We start from the raw sequence: 20,977 nt of genomic DNA on the forward strand, positions 1-20,977 counted from the left end.
ATTCATTAAAAACTATAAAGCTGAGAAACCTCAGAGTACCCAGAGTTATTGCTGCTTCCTCTCAAGATTTCACATAAATGCTGGACTCCTCAAGAGACCCTGGATGCACTGGGGTAGCTCCCTTTCCTGCCCTACCTTGAATGGTCTAGCAGTTCATCCCAAAACGCCTGGTCCAGATCATCTGAGGGTCAAAAGTGAAATGAGTTTGGGAGGCCCTCTCCCTAACATTTCTCCCCCTCACTGACAGCCAAAATGTACAATTCATCATGATCTGACAGGCTCCGCTTCAGAGAGACCCTCGGGCTCCATGGGTCACCAAGGATGGGATGGGGAAGGACTCCAAGTGGAAACTCGTGGAATCCAGGTGGCAGCTGGGAAGCCAGCCACTTAAAACACAATAGGCAGCCAAACTCTGAGAGTAACCCTCTGGCCAATTGGAGAAAACTTTCGTGGTATTCTGAAAGGGAACCAAGACAGGATGGCGGGACCACACACAGATCCCCGATTTCAGTGGAAATAATAAACAGACCTACCTGGAGTGAGGGTGTGATTTTTTTAATAGAAGTTGCTGTGTTTTTGTGCCAGGTGGGCTCCAAAGGCAGTACTCTGAGGGAGTGACGCCAGATAAAGGGAGCGGGATTGGTTTCGAGTAACTGAGGATCCTGCTGCAACCACAGGACAGGGAGATTCCAGGCCCAGAAAAGGGGCAGCTTGGAATGGGGGTTGTCTGAAATAGTAATTAGGGAATGTGTGGGCCCTGCTGGGTGCCACTTAGAACCTTCTGTGTTCATTGGCTGGCAGAGGATCAACCTGACAAGGGAGTCAATCAATATGTCAGCGATACTTCCCAGAGAGCTGCTCAGACCCTGCTTGTCAAAGAGGGCAAACATGGAGGCCACGGATGCTCTGTGTTTGCTGAGCAGGGCCCCAGGAGCAGGGGGTGTCTTTAAAGATCAGGCTTGTCGATACATAACCCGAGGAGGAGATTGGGCTTTCCCTTTGAAAATGGAAGACTTCAGGCCAAGCAGAGCTTAGGGAGCAGGAGGAGAAAGCCATGCCTGCTGGGTCTTGGGGCTTAGCATGCCATCAGATTCACAAGGGCCTTAGAGAGGATGGCAGAGCTCATTCAGAGACCAGGGAGGATGACAGAAAGGGTCAGGGCTGGGTCTCCCTGCCTCTGCACCAGCCAATTAAGTCAACAATGGCGGGGCTCCTGGGGGAAATGTACCAATTCCAAAAGTGCCCCCGCTGGGAGGAGAGAACTGCAGTTGAATAATCAGGGCTAACATGCACAACTGCTTACCCTGAACTTGCACAGGCAACCTGCAAAGGCCCCTCTGCAATCAACAGTGAAAATTAACACATGTGAATAGGTCTACTCAATGGTGATAGTGACAATTAATGTCCATTTTGACCACGTGGCGGGTATTGGACTCATGACTTGCATGCAGCATGTATTCATAATTTACCATTCAGCACATATTTACCAAACACCCACTGGGTGACAGCTGTGTCCTAGGCACCAGGAGTAAAGGAGTTAACAAGATAAAATCCTTGCTGTCATGAAATCTACATTCTAGAGGCAAGTGTAGAAACTAAAGAAGTGAAAAGCCGGGTTTAGGGTTCAGAGGCACTCGGGGGTGGGGGATGAATTGAACATTTCTTCTTTTTTCTCTTTAATGTAGTCTGGTCAAGGACAGCGTTTGTGATAGGTAACATTTGAGCAAAGATATAACAGAATCCAGAAAGCAGTTTATGCTGACGTCTGGGGAAGACCACTCCAAAGGGGAGTGGAGTTGGTGGGAAGGGGCATGGCGGGTGAAGGGACAGGCAGGGTGAAGGAGTAGCTGCCTTTGGGGAGCTTTGTCTTTTGTTTGGAAGAGAAGGGATGACACTAGGGGATTTTGAAAAGGATGAAAGCTCATCTTCCCCCCTCCATTCTCACTCTGTGAGGTGGTAATAGAATCTACATTTTACAGTTAAAAATATTGACGCTTAGAGAGTGACTTGCCCAACACCACTCAGCCAGTAAGTGGGACATCTGGGATTTAGACCCAGACACCTGTAACCTCAGAGTCAGAGTTCTGAACTCCCATGCTGTTCTCCCAGAGATTCCATTCAGTGTTCCCACTGGAGGGCATCGGCCCTCTGAGATTTCCAAGTGAACCACTACTTAGTCAAGACCGAACAGGACAGGCAGGCTACAGAATCACTTACTAAATATTGCCAAGGCTCACTAACGAATGCACACTTCCCTTTATAAGCAGCCGTTAGTCTCGATGAGTATGTCCTTGGTCGGCAACTAGTTTGCTATTGAACTTGAACCACGATTGTCCACATAAAATAAATCTGCCTGGCAACCAGTCAGGCCAGTCAACAATAGGTTTGGTGACTTTTCCTTGTCAGTTTGCTTGTCATCCTTTGGGGATGCTATTGACTGCCGCGCTTTTTCCTCAAAGAGGAGGGGACCCACTGCAATGTATTAATGATATCATTTTTAGGAATGCCATCAGTGCCAAAATCACCTTCGGCCTGAAAGCAGAGACGCAAATAAAACCATGCAGGATAACATTTTTGGAAATGCCTTCAGTCTTAAAAGGAGTTTAAAAATTTAAATCTTAAAGGGTTACCAAAAATCCTTTTCAAACCACCTTGGTGAAGTGATTTTTCTTATTTCTCCCAGACAGTGTTGCAGTACACTGAGTGGAATGAATTTTCAAAGCACCGCATGGAAGCTACACCCAGAAATCCCTTTAACAGTAATGGGATTTGTGCACCTCTCTTCCGAGAATGTTCTGAAAACTTACTAGCCTCTGTCCAACTTCCAGCTTGCAGCTCCAAATGGTTGCAAAGCTTACGGTTCAGGAATTACTGAGAAGAGGAAAGATGAGAGGTAGAGACAATCCCAGAATCATGGCAGGACCACCAAAATGAGAGGGGGCATTGGAGAAGCTCGCCTGCATTCACCTCTCTACAGGAATTCAAATCTTCCAGTCCCAGTCCTAAAACCGTCCTCAGCAAGGATTTTGTCTGCTGCCTTCCTATTTCTAGTCCCCTACAAAAGTAGCAAGATTTTCTGTCTCCTTCTTTGTGTCTGCCATGAGAACAAGGTGATAGTTGCATGAGGCAGCTCTGAGACCAGGGAGCAGTGTGTTCTTGAGACAAGAAGAATCCACTGGGAAAGACCAGAGCATTAATCTATTCTCATGACAGGCTCGGGATGGTACAGTGCTTGGGAGGTGGTATGAGATTAATCAATTGCTGTGTTTGCAGAAAACAAACGGGGCTCCTTGCAGCTTCAGGATGCGTGGGGCTCCCCCGACTGGTGACTTCCCTCCCCTTGTCTCCCAGAACCTGCTGCTGCAGGTGCACTGCAGGTGACTGCTGTTGACATCGTGAGTGTGTGGCGTCTGGTGTGCCGAGGTGACCTCTAACCACACCCCCTAGCTCTCAGCATCACTGGGTAGATCAATACACAAGACAGACACATGTGCTCACAGCCACTTGCTCTTCCTTGTGCAGCGTGGCCAGGAACGTACCTGACTGGTGATGCTAGTCAGGCATCCTATTGTCCACCAAGTCAGCTCAGCCTCATGCAGATAAACACATGCCTGGAGCCGTTAGCCGCACAGTGTGTCATTTCCCACCCCAGACCACCCTGTTCCTGCTGCAATTTTTCCTGGGTAAGAAATAAAAGCCTTTCTTTCTCCAAGAAAGGACCCATGTGATCAAAATACCTTTAGAGAATGATAATATCGGTAGGTTTTATTCGCCAAATAAATCATGGTCTGGGATTTTAAGAGCTTTTCTGATAGCGAAACACATCCCCACAATCCACACATCTACACCTAAATGGATCTTTCTCCCCCCTGAGCTTGTCATTCACTGCTGACAACCCAAACAATATTTGTCTTTCTTCAAAGAACAGCAACCAGCAGCCCCGTTAAAGAGGGGCAGATCCACGAGACCACCGACTACAAAGCAAAGAAGACGCAGGCTGCACGCGGCATGCGGCCACTGGAATCCTAGGAAGCAGACATTATGAATGTTTTAGAGGATAAGATGTCATATCGATTGGTAGATGTGCAATGCGTGCTAGAACAAAGAGAAAGAACTCTCTCGTGAAAAATAGCCTTCTGCAAGGAGGAGTGGCAAAGGGGTCAGAGTGTGCCAATTAGGGCACCCGAGATACTCTATTCCTAGGGCACGTTTCTGCCCTCAGTAGCAGCGAGCAAGGGAGAAGAGGGTTGGGATTCATTTTCCTTCCCAAGTCCCCAGCAGCCCTCAATAAACTGCTCCCGATGAGCCCTCTGATTTGAACTCTGGAGTCCATAGCCAGGTAGCCTAAAACTGGGCAGACAGGCCAGGAGGGGCCTCCTCAGGAACCAGGTATAAAGGTGGAAGGACCTTCCTATCCTGGATCTTTGGGATATACATGCCAGGTTCATGTCAATCAGGGTTCACATTTCCTCACTACTATGCACAAGCGGATACCTTGGGCAAATAGTTTTACCTCTCTGAGCTTCACTTTCCTTAACAACTAACATTTTTGTGAAGTACCGATCAGTGTCAACCACTGTTCTACACCCTGTATATGCATTACCTCATTTGCTCTTTGCAGTAAACCTAGAGGTAAGAACTATAATTCCCATTTTACAGAGGAAGGAGTGGAGGCCTAAAGGTGTTGACAGGGCTGGTAAGTGGTGCAGCTGGTTTTAGAGCCAAGCGTGTGCTCTTAGCCATGTTTTCTTGCTTAGAATTATATCTCTATGGGGAGAGGTATGATCAAACTGACCTTATAGGGTGGAGAAGGTGCAAAAATGGTGGGGATATGGGGGTAACCGGCACACTGGAGGCACTCAAGAAACATCACACTTCCTGATGGGTCTTGGGTTGTTTTCTAACAATGGCAGTTGTGGCTAACTTTTTTTTTTTTTTTTTGAGGTGTAATATCACTCTTGTTGCCCCGGCTGGAGTGCAATGGTGTGATCTCAGCTCACTGCAACCTCTGCCTCCCAGGTTCAAGCGATCCTCCTGCCTCAGCCTCCTGAGTAGCTGGGATTACAGGCATGCACCACCACGCCTGGATAATTTTGTATTTTTGGTAGAGATGGGGTTTCTCCATGTTGGTCAGGCTGGTCTTGAACTTCTGACCTCAGGTGATTCACCCACCTCAGCCTCCCAAGGTGCTGGGATTACAGGTGTGAGCCACCATGCCTGGCATCGTGGCTAACTCTTATTGAGCCTTTAGCATGTGCCAGTTTCTGTGATAAGCAATTGTTACCAATTTTACGAGATATATATTGCTTTCCCATTTTGCAGATGAAGAAATTAAGGCTCAGAGAGCTGAAGTTACATGCAACTGGTAAGTGGTAGAGGTGGGATTTGAACCTGAGCTGTGTAACAGCTGAAGCTCTTGAGTGCCACTCCATCTGCTGACAACCATCAGCTCAACACCAAGCATCAGTGAAGACTGGGGTTCTAGTCATCTAAGTATTCTATCATTTGCCTGAACCCTCTCCTTCAGAGAAACCTCTGTGGTTTCCTTTTTTGTGTCACACTAGAATGGCAGAGGCACTATTAAGATGGGTCTGAAAGGCCATCTGGTCCAGACTTTTGCTGTATAGATAGATGGTGACCTTGAGCCCTACTTAAGTAAAATGACTTGCCTAGGGTCACGACAGCTAATGGCTAACTGAGCCAGGATTTGAACCTTAATCTTGTTTTTGTTTTTTATTTTTTTGAGACAGAGTCTTGCTCTGTCACCAGGCTGAAGAGCAGTGACGCGATCTTGGCTCACTGCAACTTCCGCTTCCCAGGTTCAAGCAATTCTCCTGCCTAAGCCTCCTGGGTAGCAGGGACTACAAGCGCCCGCCACCACGCCTGGCTAATTTTGTATTTTTAGTAAAGACAGGGTTTCACCATGTTGGCTAGGATGGTCTTGATCTCTTGACCTCGTGATCCGCCTGCCTTGGCTTACCAAAGTGCTGGGATTACAAGTGTGAGCCACTGCGCCTGGCCGCGAACCTTGATCTTTTGACTCTCAGGTGCTCTCCCTACTATGCTCTTCCATCTCTTTAAAGAAAGAGAAAATTCTGGTGCCTATGTGCAATTCAATGCCTTATTAAAGGTGGACTTCAGAGAAGCCTCCTCCTCTTACCCATTTAATATTTTTATTATTACTCTTTGCAACATAGGGCATGAACAAAACAACCTATTCATAAAATTAGTCAACAAAAAAGACCATTATGGTCCTTTCTGATCCTACATTCATTAAATTGAGTTTCTATGACAAATTTCTTCTCCTGCAGAAGTTCATTCACAGCTAGAATCTAAAATCACCATTTTTCTATTTCTACCTGGTCTGATGCCATTGTGGTCGATACAGACATGTTCCCTCCTGCATGCGAACTTGGTACTTTTCCAGGAGTGAGAAATGAGTTGAAGAAGTAAGGATGTTGAGCAAATCCTGTATGTAATTCTCATTCCAATTTGGTCATTTGTTCAGCAAAGCCAAATTAGGCACATGGGGAGGCTGCCAGAGTCCTTTTCAATTTTTAATTTTTGACATGGTTAGCTCAAGATTTTTTTAAACTCAGAATAAAAAAAAAAAGCCCTGTATTAGCAAATTGGATTTGATCTTTCTTGCAAATGGTTTTCAGTTAAGTGGATTTCACATAGCTAACCTGAAACATTTAAAGCTTGATTCTGATGGAAAGAAACAGCACATTAAAAAAATTAGTTCTATCTCCCAGGGCCTGACTAGGTAGTAGGGAATGAAAACTCAGGCAATGGGGCAGTCCTCCTCAGCCTCTGGTATGCTTAATGTCAATATGGTCAACTTCTTACCAGAAAAGGGCTAATCTGGGGTGGGGTGGAGGAGGATAATTTCTTTTTGGAGTGTAAGCTATCTACACCTATAAAAAAGAACTACATTTTCATCTGCAATTAGATAAAGGACACTATTAGACTTATTTAGAATTTGTGACAATTTACTTAATAGAGCTAAGTTTTTTTTTTTTCTTTTTTTTTTGAAATGGAGTTTTGCTCTTGTTGCCCAGGCTGAAATGCAATAATGCAGTCTCGGCTCACCGCAACCTCCGCCTCCTGGGTTCAAGAGATTATCTTGCCTCAGCCTCCTGAGTAGCTCGGATTACGCGTGCCCGCCACCATGCCTGGCTAATTTTTGTATTTTTAGTAGAGACAGGGTTTCACCATGTTGGCCAGGCTGGTCTCAAACTCCTGACCTCAGGTGATCTGTCCACCTTGGCCTCCCAAAGTGCTGGGATTACAGGCGTGAGCCACCACGCCCAGCCCAAGAGAGCTAATTTTAAGGGTTTTATGTGACACTTAAGTCACACGCATTTCTTTGGTGCTGAAGGCACATGATTCCGTCAATCGGCAGTAGCACAGCAGACTGCTGTAGCATTTCTGGCTTATTCAAGGCATTGCAATGACAACAGAATGACATTTGACATGGTCATAATATGCCCTCTCCTCCTCCTTATGGCTATGCTCCCATGCCGGATCCTAACTCTACAGAAGTCCCCAAGCCAGGCCTAACCTAATACTTTTCCACGTAGGGGTTGGTGTCTCCCTTCACGCTGTCCTGGGAGAGATCTCCCTAACTTGCATGCTCGGGGCTAAAGAAACATAGGCACATTTGGAAAGTTCCCCAATTTGTTTTATTGCTTAGCTCTTTTAGGCTAAACTTTTTCAATGCATTTTCTACTATTCTTATTTGATTCATTTAAGCTTTACAAGACACTCCTGAGGCAGGTACTTTTTTTTAACCTCAATTTTACAGATGAAAAGACAAAGTCTTGTTACAGTTCTACAACCTACCCAAGGTCTAGGGTTGCCAGGTTTTAATTTATAAGTTTGCTAAATCTAGCAACTCTAGCAAGGTCCTGTAGTTAGGATGAAACCTCAGAAGCACTTTTCTTCTGCAGCCCCAGAAACAGCTTTTGAATCAGTGCCCTCAGATCTTCTATGATTTGCTCTAGATTCGTCAGAAAGAATTGTCCAAGGTGACCCAAGTTGGGTCTCTCTTCTGAAATGTCCACATCTTCTGGAGGAGTTCTCTACTGTGAATGCCATTTGCATTCTGCTTTAACCAGCACTGTCCAATAGAAATAAAACACAAGCCACTTATGTCTTTTTTTTGAGACAGAGTGTCTCGCTGTTGCCCAGGTTGGATTGCAGCAGCGTGATCTCAGTCCATTGCAACTTCCGCTTCCCGGGTTCAAGTGATTCTCATGCGTCAGCCTCTCGAGTAGCTCTGGGATTACAGGCATGCGCCCCCATGCCCACCCAATTTTTGCATTTTTAGTAGAGACAGCATTCTGCCATGTTGGCCAGGCTGGTCTCAAACTCCTGGCCTCAGGTGATCTGCCTGCGTTGGCCTCCCAAAGTGCTGGGATTACAGGCGTGAGCCACTGCACCTGGCCCTCTTATGAAATGTAAAATTTTCCAGTAACCACATTAAATAAGTAAAAATAAATTTAATACTATGTCTTTTACTCAATATATCCAAAATATTATCAACATGAAATCAACATAAAAATCTTTAATGAGACAGTAAAAAGATCTTTTTTTGCACTAGGTCTTCAAAATCTGGTTTGTATTTTATGCGTACAGCACATCTCAATTCAGAGGCTGAATTTTCAACAGTTAAAGCAAATATCATCTTGCAAAAACAATAAAAATGTGCTGAACAAAAATATTTTATATCATTTCAGTTTTTAAATGTAAATTAATTCAGTTCTTCAGTTGTATTGAACACATTTCACAGAGCAGGTCCTAGACCACTGTAGCTGACAGGATTCACCTAGGCCGATCTCCTCCCCCATGCCCCTCGATATTATATTATTTATTTTCTCTGAGATAGGGTCTCCCCCTGTTGCCCGGCTTGGAGTGCAGTGGTGCAATCACAGCTCACTGCAGCTGTCTGCTGCCTTGGCTCAAGAGATCCTCCCACCTTAGCCTCCCAAGTAGCTGGGACTACAGGCATGCATCACCACTCCCGGTCATTTAATTTTCTTTTTCTTTTCTAGTAGAGATGGGGTCTCACTATGTTGCCTAGGCTCGTCTCAAACTCCTGAGCTCAAGTGATTCTCCCATCACAACCTCACAAAGTCCCGGTTCATGCAAGTATGAGCCACCATGCTTGGCCTTTCCTGGATATTTTATAACCACACAACTTACAGAGTTTACGGCTTTACATGGTAACTTATTTATTGATCATCCCATTCCTTCTCCAATTTTTTTTTTTTTTTTTTTGAGACAGAGTATCACTTTTTCTCCCAGGCTGGAGTGCAGTGGCACCATCTTGGCTCACTGCAACCTCCGCCTCCTGGGTTCAAGAGATTCATTCTCCTGCCTCAACCTCCCAAGTAGCTGGGATTACAGGCATGTGCCACAACTCTCGGTTAATTTTTGTATTTTTAGTAGAGACGGGGTTTCACCATGTTGGCCAGGCTTGTCTCGAACTCTTGACCTCAAGTGATAGGCCCACCTCAGCCTCCCAGAGTGCTGGGATTACAGGTGTGATTATAGCCACTGTGCCTGGCCTCCCCCTCCAAATTTTGAGACATGAACACCTTGAAAGGTGAGAGTGTGTCTTCCTTCCCCTCTTTCGAATTTATCCCCTCAGCCAGCATAAGCTTTAGAACATGGTAGTGTTTAAGAGACATTTATTTGAATGAAAGAATGGCTTGAAAACTTCTGTTTAAAAAACTATAATTAGTTGAGGTCTGGGAGTATGCCAGGCTGATAATAATAATGACAATGGTCATAAACAGTATCTACTGAATTCTTACTACCTGCTCCTAAGACATTTCTCATTAGATCATTAAAAAAAAATCACCTTTGAGGTAGCAAGTATTCTCACTTTACACATAAGAAATCTGAGACTTAGAGAGGTTAAATAACTTGCCCACAGTCACCTAGCTACTAAGAGACAGAGCCAGGAATACATAGATGTATCTTAACCACACTTCTGGTGCTTCCCTAACCATAGTTACATTAACTGTGTTCATGATTTTCATACAATCTAAGCTTCACTTAGACTGTTATTTCTTAACTACATTTAAAACTCAATCTCCCTTTTAACACTTGTGTTTGCTTTTGTTTGACTTGTGAACAAAGACTTACAGACAGGTACAAAAAAAAAATCATCTTTTGCAACCTGTGAGTTTTTATAAATGCAAGAAGGAATATTATGAAAAAGAGAAAGAAAAAAATCGCAATCTATTTTTTAAAAACTGTAATCAGTTTAGCCTCATCCCAAAGTACCATATGTGAAATAAAAAGCTTAATGTGCTAAGGTTTTTGTGATATATGGAAATAAACATAACTATTGTAATACAGAAGTGTGTCCAAACCCTACACATAGCCATAGAGTGGTATGACTCCCATATCTGGGGAAATACTACTCTCTGCCCGGTCATACCTAACCTTTAACATTGGTCTTTCTGTTCCTAAAACCCACCGTTATTTCTGTGTTTTCCTCTTCCTCTCACATGGTGGTCTAGGAAGGAAAAACACCAGCAGCTGAGGAAAGGCTGGAAGGGAGGCTCTCCCTTGCCTGTCTTTTCTCATTATGTCTAGCTGTAAAAAAAAGCAAGACACAAGCAAACCATGAGATCTAATTCCCCACTGCGTCTGCATTGAGGGTTTTTCTTTGCTTCTTTAGAGCCAGAGGACAAAACTGCTTCAGGGTGGCTGCACCTATGGGATCGGTCCTTCTTGCTTCGAGCTTTCCTGCCTTGCGCCAAGGGAATACTAAGAGGGTCTCAAATCTGTTCAAGTCTAAGAGCCCTTAACCTCCTCCCCTGCCCTACCTGTCTTTCTCCCAGCCCTGGAGGGGCTCCATAGCCCAGACTACCCCAGATGTTTCCTGGGCATGCCAGTTTCTACTTCATTCAATAAATTCACCAGCAACCATTGAGCCCCCTACTATACCCCAGATACAGCAAACCCTCAACACAATTTTCAATAAGAATCATAGCTAACAGGAATACAGTGCTTACTGTGTGCCATGCACTGTTAGAATAAGCACCTTAAATACTTAGACATGAAATTACCCTTTTTGGAGATTAAATATGGTAGAATTTCAGCAGTTTCACATGGTCCAGCTTAATGTATTAATCATTTAACACACTAGCTCTAGAGGCAGATACTTTTATCATACTAATTTGCTAGTTGAAGAAGCTATGGGAGAGAGAGGCTAAGTGTCTTGTCCAAGATTATTCTGCCAGTAGTGGCAGAACAGGGCTTTGAACTTGGGGACTTTGGTTCAGAACACTTGACTACAGTGCTTTTTGTCTCTTATAGTGAAAGTGCCAGAATAAAGAGAACCCACTTCTCTCCAAAGCCAGACTCTACATTTCAGGTGCATTGTGGGTGAACTAGACTTTTGTAGGAACAATAGAATATGGTGATTAGAGTAGCTTTGGAAGCAGCAGACCTGGCTTCAGAGCCAAGTCCCAGCCCTAGTTTTAGTAGCTGTGAGGCTCTGGGAAAACTTTCTTTCTTTCCTTCCTTCCTTTCCTTCTTCCTCCCCCTCCTTCTTCCTTCCTTCCTTCCTTCCTTCCTCCCTCCCTCCCTCTCTCCCTCCCTCCCTCCCTCCTTCCTCCTTCCTTCCTTCCTTCCTTTTCTTTCCTTCTTTCTTTCCTTCCTTTCCTTCCTTTCCTTTCCTTCCTTCCTTCCTTCCTTTCTTTTCTTTCTTTCTTTCTCTCTTTCTCTTTCTTTCTTTCTTTCTTTCTTTCTTTCTTTCTTTCTTTTTCTTTCTTTCTTTCTCTCTTTCCCTCCCTCCCTCCCTCCCTCCCTCCCTCTCACCCTTTATCACTTGCTCCCTTCCTCCCTCTGTCTCTCTTTTCCTTCCTTTTTTTCTTCCCTCCCTCTCTCCCCTCTCCATCCCTCTGTCTCTTTTTCTTTCCTTCCAGACCCTCAGTTTCCTCATCTGCAAAATGGGAATCATAAAACTTCCTACCTCCCAGTGGGGGTTGCCACATTCAGTGAAATAAAGCATGCAAAACATTTATCTCAGTGCTTGACATACAATTAAGAACTCGACAAAGAGCAATTATTGTGTGGACTGTCCAGAAGGAATATGGTCTGTCTGGAGAAAAATCTCTGAAATTCCAAACAGCTAGATTACAAGCAAATAGCCCATTTCTAAATTTGAGATGGTTTGCCTTTTGAATTAAAATAACAGAAATTAGAAAATATAAGAAAATACTTAGTGGTCACCTTCTCCAGGCTCATTTTACAAAAGAGGTTATGGAGACCAGGAAAGGTTAATACCTTGGCAGAGAGAACATTCATCTCTATTGAAAAGCACAGATCCCCGATCCTATTCACTTCCACCTTACTGCACAGACTCTTGAAGCTGCACTTTTGCAGTGAAGCTTGACAGAGGAGCCCCAGATCTGCTGACCCGGTACCTCATGCACAAGTGAAATCAGTGGTGACCCTAAGGAGTGGTCGGTGGGTGCAGTTGGGGTGGAAAAGGAAGGTGAGCAGGGAAATTCTAAATGATTTCCATCAGCCTTCTCTAAAGTTACCACAAATAGAGTTTCAGTACAAACAGTGTCTTTCCTATGCAAGTGGAGTTTTAAGACAAGCCCCCAACCTCCCCTTTTCCACCCAGACTGGTACCTTTAATCCCCTCTTATGTATGTATTCTGGAGATGCCACTGTGCAAAAAACACATTAGATGGCAATAGTATTTTCTTCTTTTAATATGATATCTGAAAATTCAGGGTGTTTACACGATTAGCCTTGATACTGCAAAAGGGTAACACCTTGTGTAGCTTGGTAGAGCTCCGTTAACAAGCATTTCCTAACGTTCGACCCTGTACCTGATGTTGTGCTAGGCACTTCAGAATTATGGGGTACCTGATTCTGCAGATGCCAGTCCTGCCCTCAAAAAAGCTCACTGTCTAGGCCAGTGGTTTTGGGCTGTGGTTCCCAGACCAGCAGAGTCAGCATCCCCTGAGAACTTATTAGAAATGCACATTATTGGCTCCACTCCAGACCTACAAATCAGAAATTCAGGGGTGGGGTCCAGGCATCTGTGTGTTAATGAGCCTTCCAGGTGAATCGGATGAATGCTCAAGTTTGAGAACCACAGGTATTGCACAAGGTTTGGCTGACAGCAATTAATGAAAGAGAACATGAAGGGAAAGAACAAGCTTCTCTTGTCTATTTCCATGACGGTGGAGGAGGTGAGAAAGCCCAGACATCTCCCTCCAGGTCTAGGCAGTAGGTCTCTGCCCATACAGGTAGCATGTCAGAAGCAGCTGGGAAGACACAATATGGAAAAGAGATGTTCAAGCCAGGGTGGAAAGTTGAAAAAAAAGAAAAAAGCCAGAACCAGACTTGGGCCAAAGTGACATGGTGAAACAGGGACATTCTTTCTCAGCATGCCTCCTCTCCACCCAGTACCTGCTCTGTGTCCATTCTGCCTGCTCCGGGTGACCCATGATCAGAGAAACTCAGGGCCTCCCTCCAAACTCAGCAGTGCCTCTTGTGTGAATGCTTTCCCATCACATCAGAGGTTTCCAGGACTCTCATCCAACTCTCTCAGAACTCTGCTTTCCAAACTATCAGCCACATCAATGGACTTTAAAAAATCTGCTGGACCTTGATATTAATTATTAATTCATCCACATTCTCCCCACATATTCTATCATTAATGGAGGTGCAATTACAGGGAGGACTAACGATTTAAGCCAAACAGATAAACTCTACAGGTGGAAATTCTAGGCATGGTGCCAGTTAAGGATGAGAGATATTTTTAGACAGAAGATATTTTGGACAGTGACTTGAAGTGGCATGACAGGAAGGCTCCCTTCTCGATGTTCTGGTCAGCCCTGACTGTGAAGGTGCTGACCTGAGGCAGGGGCACCGTGGGGGAGCTCTGCTCTGTTTGGCAGACCAATTGCCACCCCCTACCCACTATCAGGCACAGGGCTGCCAAAGCTGGAGGACCCACCAAGGATATGTTGTGGCTGGGGCATCTGATTGTAAACATCTGCCTATAAGCATTCCTAGGGCATATTCGTCTTTCTTTAGCCCATCATGCCAAACTTGGGAGTTCAGGCTGAGTAGCTGTGTTCTAGTACAGGATCCTTAGGGTTCAGCTTAAGCAGAAAAGAGGAATTTATTTGAAGGCTATGAAGGCAGCTTGTGAAAGTGGAAGAATAGTTGACCAATGGTTCTTGCTATTGTTTGAATGTTTATCCCTCGCCAAAATTCGTATGTTGAAATCCTTACCAAGGTGATGGTATTAGGTGGTGAAGCCCTTAGGAAGTGATTGGGTCATGAGTGGGACTGGTGACCTTATAAAACAGCTAGCTAGACTCACCCAACATGTGAGGACATAGCTAGAAGGTGCCATCTAGGAACCAGAAAGTGAACCCTCACTGAATGTGCAGGTGCCTTGATCTTGGACTTCCTAGCCTCTAGAACCAAGAAATAAGTTTCTGTTCTTTCAAAGCTAGTCAGCCTCTGGCATTTTGTTATAGCAGCCCGATGAAACTGAGAGGGTTTATCCCTGGGGGAAGGACCATGGGCAAAGATGGTAATATTCCCATGCCCTTGGACTACCAGGAGAAAAGAGAGCTCCACTTTTCCAGTTTCACTTTTAGACACCCAAGGTAAGGACTCTAATTGGCTCAGCTGAGATCACAACCTCGCTCCTCCCCGACCTTTTTTTTTGGATAGTTACTACGGTGAGGAAGGTAAGATAATACTATTGACGCTGCTCAATTCAGGGACCCAAAAAGGGTGTTGGATACAGACAAAGCCACAGGAAAACTTGCCAAACTAAGCAAATAAGAACACAGGAAGCCAGTTACATTTGAATTTCCCAAACAATATTTGGGACATACTTATATTAGAAGCATTTTTATTATTATTCTGAAACTCAGATTTAACTGGGCATCCTGCATCTGGCAGCCCGTCACCAAGGGAACTGGTGTGAGCCACGCAGACTCCTCTTCATTTGGTGTCCACCTCACCTTGTTCAAAGCTTGAAGAGGTAGAGTTCTTTGTGGAGAAAAGCACTGCCCATGCCTAGAATTGCCCCTAAGCACCTTCTCCATGTTGCACGGGGATGGGTCTCTGCCTAGATAAGATTCCATATCAAGCCTCTACATTTTCCACAAAGTGTCAAAACTGCCTGGCTGTCTGTGTGTAAAGCATATGGACTCCTCTTTTTATCAACCACAGTGATTCCAGGGTGGGACCTGAGGATTTATCAGGAACTTCAGCTAGGATCAAATTGTGATTCCACTCTTGCCAAAGCTCCTTAGAGATATTTGATATTGACAGAGACGGCAGAAGGCTGACTGGCTGGTCCAACCTCTCTCCCAGGCTGAGTGCTAGTGCACTCCCATAGAAAGCAAGTGATAGTCACCTTCTAAGGTCTGCTCCTCTCTAGAATGGGCAGAATATTTGGAACCCAAAGATCTCTGCAAGCACCGTTTGTGCTGGTGGTGTTGATTCCTGTAAATGTTCACTAAGCTTGCTCTGCAGTCAGGACACAGCCATTTTTTTCTCTTCTTTCTGGAAGGAAGTTTATTACACAAAGCAATAGATGGATGTCTTCATACTACCACATAAATCTGCTGTAGTACCTATGTGCTATATGTCTTAGACAGCAGGAACAAACAGCTGCTGCTGGAACATTCCACACAGAGGAAAACAATAAAGCTAGAAACAAAAGCAAAACACTAAACAAAACATATATAGAGATTTATTCTCTGTTAGACTCTTTAACACAAGATAGAGCCAAGCAAAGCTGGGTTCCATTATATTTCCTAAAGTAGCGAAACCAGACAGTTCAACTTGATTTTTCTTTAGACAACACCTTTCATTCTGGCCATAAGGAGTGATGTTTTCAGCACCAAGCATCCGAAAAAGAACCCTGAGCACTCACATGGCCGGGAGCACAGCACCAGAAAGCCACAGGCTAAAGCACAGAGCTCAAATTTGGGACATGTAAAAGGCAGTCCAGGGTCGAGGTCTGTTCCAGGCAAGATTTGGAGCTGCGCGCTTTTTTCTTCATGCACTCCAGTCAGGTAACAGAAGCTATAATGCCTGAAGAGTCCTGTGTGAATTATCTGATAGTGTTAGCAAAACAAAAACCGATTCTAGGGGCCTCTTTCTGGGCAGTATGTCTGGATGTAAGGGGGAGGCTGTATTTCCTCTTCCGGGAAAGCCCTGTGCACTTAGAACAGACTCTGTAATGAAGTGCCAATGATCTTAGAGTTGACCTTCGGAGTCCTTGCCCCAGCACCCTGTGCTCAGTATCCCAGTCGGGAGCCAAGTCTCATTGGGTGAGGGTACCTTGGCTCTCCGCAGTGTGGGAAGTGTGCTTCTGTGTCATTTCACATGCACACACATGTATGTGTATATGTGTGTGTATGTGTGTGTGTGTCTGTAGCTAATTTCCTGACAGGTGCACATGCAAACGCCTAGTCCATGTGGAGGGATTATCATTTTAATAGTGGCTTTAGCTAATTAGTTTATTCTTGCTGACATGGTCCCATTCCTCCTAATTTGATATTCTTATTTCATGTAGAAATCAGGAGGCTGACTAACCCTGGAATGGCTGTGAAGTGATTAGTTTTCCTTGTTTCTATCTGTGTATGCTGGTATGTATTCTGGAAAGGGAGAACCCAGGTCTGTTTGGTTCACTATGATATAAGCAGAACCTGTCACAGTAAAAATCTATTTTATTTAGTGCATACCTTGGGTCAAGCATGTGCTAAGTGCTATTCAAGAACTAACTTGTTTAGTCTTTATAACCTCCCCTATGAGATAAGTGCTATTATTGTATCCATTTTACAGGGAGAAAACTGAGTCATAGGGAGGTTAAGTAACACACCTATGCTCATGTAGCTGGTAGCTAGAAAAGCTGGGATGTGATCCCAGCAGCCTGTATTCTAGAGCCTGTTCTCTTACCTTGTACCAGAAAACATTTGTTGTACAAATTAATGACTATATGGATAATTTACCACATATGATATAAGTGCTTTTGACGACAAATCCACGGTTTCCATTCGTAGTTATCAGGCTCCAAATTCACATAGTAAGCCCTAAAAATACTACCTCTTTCAGAATTTCTCCCTGCTTCCATCAGCCGGCTTCCCTTCTGCTGCTCATTCTAACCTCACCCTCCAGAGTGTGTGCTATTCCCACAATTCTATTAAGCTAATCCCCATCATGAGAGGGCTAATTGCTAATCCCCACGTCAGGGGATAAACGTTTAGATGGACACTGCTTCTGCCTGTTATTTGCACTGCTAGGAGGGTCGTCATCATTCACAGGATGGTGGTTCGAAACTCCTCAGGGAAGGACAGGCTTCCTGTGGCTAGAGCTGCTGCTCCTGGGAGACCGAGAAGAGTCCCTCCTGACATCATGCCTTGAGAAGAGCAAAGAAACACAAGCACTTCCCACTATGATCTTCCCCAGAGAGTTGAACAGACCACTCTGAATTATTAACGGAAGTTGCGTTTTTCTTAGATCCTCATCACAGGTGAGGCCCCTTCATAGCCAGGGAGACAGGTGTTCCACCCTCGGAACTCAGATGGGCCCTCTCTTATACAGAGAGATCAAATTCCAATCTCAGGACGCACTGGCCAATGAAGGCTTTATTGCTAGTCATTGCAGCGCAGGCAGCAGTTATTCCAGTTTAAACAACTTGTGGGTGGTCTCTTCATGTTCAAGAATTTGCCTCCATCTTTTCACGTTCCATTTATACCAACCCATCTGCAATGGCGGCATTTCTGGCAACCCCACAGGACTCCTACTCCTCCAGTCTCATACCTGAACCACACAGTTGTGTTTGCTCTTTGGAACTCAAGCCTATGTAGTACTGAAGAGAACATGGAAGAAAACTCTACCTGTATCCTACCCCATTTCCCAATGTAGCCACATATACCCAATGCTTAAGCTGCTTCTTGCTACTTGGATTTCAATTTTCAGTCCCTGTTGGAGATACCAATGTTCTTGCTATCACATCATTTATTAATGTCTATTGTCAACAGAGAACAATTACCCAACACCAACACATATGAAGAAAAAAAAAGGATTCTATTTTCCAAACCAATTTCCAAGAATTGCTACTACAGAGAAGTGTCAAATACTTTTCCACTTGAACCATTCTCAAAACTTTTAATGAATCTTTTCTTTTAAACAAATCATGCCATTAGCATGGATGCTATGCAAATGAAATGCAGGGCCTGTATTTGTTTGGCTTCCTCGAAATTGTTTCAGAAACCTGATCACATCAAATATTTTTCAGTTTATGCAAAACAGAACCTCCCAATACATTTTTTTTTGAAGAGTATGTAGCTTTCCATTTGCATGTGAGTCCCAAGTGATAAATTTACACTTTGAATGCAGGATTAACAAATTTCCATGTGTGTACGGCATTTTGAAACTTAAATCATAAAGAAGTTACTTTTGAATGCCAAGGGCCTCACGAGTTTGAAATCAAATGACCTGATAAGCACCTGCATGCTGGAGTTTAGCACAGAAATGACACCAAGGAAACCGGTTCTCCTAGAGTGACATCATCTTTGCGTTTCATACAGCATTCTTTCAAAACCCAATCCCAGGACATCTTGGAGAAGTCACGGACAAGGATACACTTTTTGCAGCTAAGGAATCGTTCAGAACCAAGGACTCACAAATCTGCATGTAAGACCCTTTCCAAACTGCTCTTTCCCAGCCTGGTGCCTGGGCCCTGGCAGTGGCCTTTTCTTACCGTCAGGGAACAATGTTACGGCTTGATAGGGCTATGCATGATCACACTTACTGTAGCATCAACTATTTTTTTCTTAATTGTCCTGAGATCCTAGAAAGGAAACAAGCGTCTGTGCTGACAGAGGAGCTCAGCGTGAACTCTCATTTTTCACATGGAGCTAATTAAAAACTGAAATTAGTTAAATATGGAAATGACACTTGCAAGCACTTTAGTAGAATTCTGGCAAAATCCCTCTGGAGTGCTGTGACATTACCTGCTGCTTCGAAACTCCCCAACTGAATTTCACAGTTAAAAGGCTGAGCAAAGGGAAAGTTATTATTGAGATTTTGGATTCAGAACGTGTCTGTAAAACTCCAAATTAAATTTCATGGCTGGCCCTTGAGTGGCTGGCGATAGGTAACACAGGCCAATGGAGTGGGCCGCTCACAATGTCCCTGCACGCAGGAGCTCCAATTACCCCTCTTTAGGTATGGTACTGTGGGTGGCATAGGTGCGACAATCGGAAGGTTAATAGGATATATTTCTCCTGGAATCCGACTCAAGACAGTTCACACAGGCACAAATTCTAACAAAGAAAAGAGCCTGAATTCATGCATGGGGGATGACGAGACCAATTATTAAAACTGAGGTTGCTTAGGGGTAATAAGACATAGTTCTCGAATTTGGAGTCTATCTCTTTATTTATCTCTCTATCGATCTATAAATGTATATGTATTTATGTAAATGTATCTCTCTATATATGTATATGTATACATCTTATAGATACAGTTTTTATGTGTAATTGTGATACCCCATCGCAAGGCAGACAGACCAGACAGCTTGAGATTTAGAGGAAAGTGAGAATGGTCTTCTCTTAAAATCCCTAGCAGAATCGCCTTTCTGCATAAACAGTGATGAAGAGGGAGCTCCCAGGGCAGGTGGTGAGAGAGCACCCTCGGGGATGTCATGTCCCCCCTTTCCAGGCAAACGCAGTAGTGTGTGCTCAAGGGCAAATTATGATGTTTGCCTGCATCTGCATACAATTTAATTAAACTCACCTACGTGTCTGATGGCTCTGGATCTGTGGCAGAGTGTTTGGGAAGTCCAGCTGCTCTCCAAACAACTGGAGTGTTGTGATTTTATTGTTTTTCCAACACCCCATCCATTTGCCCTTGAGGCATTCCCTCCCCCTGGACCCCGGCCATGACTGAGGCAGGCCCCACGTCCCCGCCTGGGCAGGCCAGCGAGAGGAGCCACTTAGTGCCAAAACCAGCCCTGCTCCGCGAGTCAGCTGGCAGGCAGCCGTCGGCGGGCCAGGCTGCCAGAGAGAGTTCTCTGGCAGCTCAGGCGCTCATCTTCCCATCACACTCGGGCTTTGCTAGTCCGCGGCCTGGAAATCATCACGGCTTACCCAGCTGGATGGGGGGAACGCTGCAGCTGTACCATCAGGCTGGCTTATTTTTTATTGAATTTTGAATATCCAATTTCAAAGCAATTCAAATGAATTTGCCCAAGGCCTCGGATCAGCGTGGCTGCCGACACTCTCTGCAGCAGGGTTTCGAAGTTCATATTTCTAAACAAAGGCAAGATTACAGAAGCTTTCCTTGTCAGAACCAGTGCCTCTAAAGAACCCTCTCTTCCAACTCTATTAGGCCGCATGCTGACAGTAGCGAAAGCTGCTGGACTAATCCAAGCCCTTCCCACCTGCCTGGTGGTGGCCATGCAAACTTCTTCCATTGCTTAGAGAAAGACAGGGGAGTGAAGTGCGGGGTGTTTAATAGCTTGGCACATGTACCCTTGCCCAGATAGTGCAGGCAAGATGGACAAGGAACACCGCAGTGTGGCACCGAGCGGGCAGAACGGGCAGGCGTGAGAGACACGGCTGACCCCGAGTCCCCAATCTCAGAGGAGTAAAACAACCACTTGGACAATCAGGAACAATTCTAAACTTATTCTGTATCCACTGTTCTCTGCCTCCTCCCATCAAGATGGAAAATAAAAAGAAACACTATGCATGCTTTCATATAACTGGGCTGAGTTTGGTACAATGCTCCATTTCACGGAGCGTTTCTACCAGTTTCCAAAAAATCTGTTTTCCTTCACCCCCACTATTTCATTCTAATCCTGCAACACCCATGCCTGGCAGGCACTTATTGTAAATGCACAAAGCAAAACTTAACCTGAGTAGTAGAAGGCTGAAGAGTTGTGGCGAAA

The 20,977-nt window shown here is 44.6% G+C and overlaps 1 protein-coding gene and 1 pseudogene across 11 annotated transcripts in view; one reads left to right on the plus strand and one right to left on the minus strand.

Moving 5' to 3' along the window:
• Positions 1–20,977, minus strand: part of TENM2 (teneurin transmembrane protein 2) — a 1,283,391-nt gene that overhangs the window by 218,215 nt on the left and 1,044,199 nt on the right. The gene's annotated exons all lie outside the window — the stretch shown is intronic.
• Positions 10,112–10,222, plus strand: LOC116533138 (annotated as a pseudogene).

The sequence above is a fragment of the Sapajus apella genome, unplaced genomic scaffold (assembly GCF_009761245.1).
Source record: "Sapajus apella isolate SASKATOON/1434 unplaced genomic scaffold, GSC_monkey_1.0 scaffold79, whole genome shotgun sequence".
NCBI classification, from domain to species: domain Eukaryota; kingdom Metazoa; phylum Chordata; class Mammalia; order Primates; family Cebidae; genus Sapajus; species Sapajus apella.